The following is a 2,376-nucleotide window of genomic DNA, read 5'->3' on the forward strand; positions in this document are numbered from 1 at the left end:
AACGACCTATTGGCCTGACGCCCTTAAGGTCAAGTTGTCCGTGGCTGTGGTCTTAACCATGGGGGTGTGATAATGGTCAAGGCGTTGGTCCTGGCCCACCCGCGGATATGAATAGAATATATAGGGTCGTGCCGCCTACTGTTTCTTCACCAGTCTCTATCGGACCCGGGGACTTTGGTTCTCGCATGAAAGAACAGAGAGGTTAGGAGTGTACTGTACAACAATAAAGAGAAACAATTATTCCCATAAAAAATTTTGAAAAGAAGTACACAGCTTCAAGTCGATGCTACCCGGTTTGTCCCCCCCCCCCCACACACACACACCAAACTCACCATTCAACCCCACACCACACCACTCCCTTCTCCACTCCTATACCTTTTAACACGAGAACATTCAAATATGAAAACAAAAACAAAACAAACTTTATCAAACTGTCTACAATCACCAGTATTGTGTGACAGGACATTAACGGCCAGTCCTCTCTTCTCCTCTACACAGACCCCTCGGATGTCCAGTGGGTGTCTGAATGACCCAACCTTTAGCTTCCGTCGTCAGAATTGTGGTATTCTTTGTCCACATTCACGTCTTCAGTATAAGAGCCTTCCGCTTGCAATATTTTGATGATGGTAATTGGGGTGAAACGCTGTTAACGTCGTCTCTTTCGCCGTTCGTATGGAAAGAGTTAAACCAAATTCCGCTCCACCCCCTGTTTATGCTGTCATGTTCAGCGAGCTCACCTGTTCGTAGGCTGAGCTGGTGGTTTGAAGTTGGTGTACCATTTAAAAAAAAAAAAGGGAGATTCACTTCTCTTTATTGTTGTATGTTCCACATGCTTCACTCTCTCTGTGTGTGTGTCTCTTTCTCTCTCTCTGCTCCCATAGAGTTGAAGTTGGTGTGCCTTTTAAAAAAAAAGGAGATATTCACTTCTCTTCGTGGTTATATATTCCACATGACTCACTCCCCTCTCTTTCTGCTCCCAGCCTTCACCGTATCCTCCCCCCTCCACACACACACACATCCACCTACACCTCATCTCCCACCCCAGTGTGTCTGGTTTCGCATGACTGCACCCTCAGTTGGTGTTGGTCTGTTTCTCATGAGACCCGTGTTTCGTAGAGATCTGTACTGAAAACTGAATAGACGGTCTGGGGAAAAGGGTACAAAGGTGGGAAAGTTTTGGTTGAGCGTGTGGGAAGATTTGGTTGTGTGGAGGTGACGGTTGGGGTGCGGAGTGGGGGTGTAGGGGTGAGGCGTGTTTGTGGTGTCTGTGTGTGTGTGTGTGTGTGTGTGTGTGTGTGTTGGTAGGTGGGTTTGTTTGTTTGTTTGCGTGTGTGTGTGTGTGTGTGTGTGTGTGTGTGTGTGTGTGTGTGTGTGTGTGTAAGCGGTTGGGTGTGTGTGTGTGTGTGTGTGTGTGTGTGTGTGTGTAAGCGGTTGTGTGTGTGTGTGTGTGTGTGTGTGTGTGTGTGTGTGTTTGGTATATAATGTACAATATCCACTCACAAAAAATGTTCAGATTCTTTTTACTCAAATACTATGTAAAATAAACAAAAAATCACACACACACACACACACACACACACACACACACACACACACACACACACACACACACACACACACACACACACACACATTGCCGGCCTCAATACAATCTTAATTAAAATTGTTCCCACCCCCTCCTCTCTCCGAGGAAGCCAGATCGTTCAGCAAGCCCACTACACTGCCCACAATGTGTTTTCTACAACAGCATCCCCACCACCCACCACCACCCCATCGTTTGTGTGTGTTTATCTTTAGATGTTACAAATTTGTGTTTTCATGTTCATGACCAAAAGAAACAAAATAATAATATCTGAAGGCTCGTTTTTTTGGTGTTTTTTTTCGCAACAGTCGTGATGAAAGGGAACGACCAAGTATTATTATACACAGAAAGTCAAGGGAACGTACCCACAAGCGAACGCACATGCACACGAGTATACACTCACACACACACACACACACACACACACACTTTCAGTTTCAGTTTCAGTAGCTCAAGGAGGCGTCACTGCGTTCGGACAAATCCATATACGCTACACCACATCTGCCAAGCAGATGCCTGACCAGCAGCGTAACCCAACGCGCTTCGTCAGGCCTTGAGGAAAAAAAAGAAAGAAAAAAGGGTGAATAAATAATATATAAATACATAAAAAAGAGCCACTACTACTACTAATAATATGTATAAGGCGCAAAAACTTGATGAAGTCAACTATAAGCGTACATAAATAAATAAATAATAATTAAAAAAGTGATAATAATAATAATAATAATAATAATAATAATAATAATAATAATAATAATAATAATAATAATAATAATATTAATAAATAAAAAAGA

Source organism: Babylonia areolata, chromosome 18 (genome assembly GCF_041734735.1).
Source record: "Babylonia areolata isolate BAREFJ2019XMU chromosome 18, ASM4173473v1, whole genome shotgun sequence".
Classification (NCBI taxonomy): domain Eukaryota; kingdom Metazoa; phylum Mollusca; class Gastropoda; order Neogastropoda; family Buccinidae; genus Babylonia; species Babylonia areolata.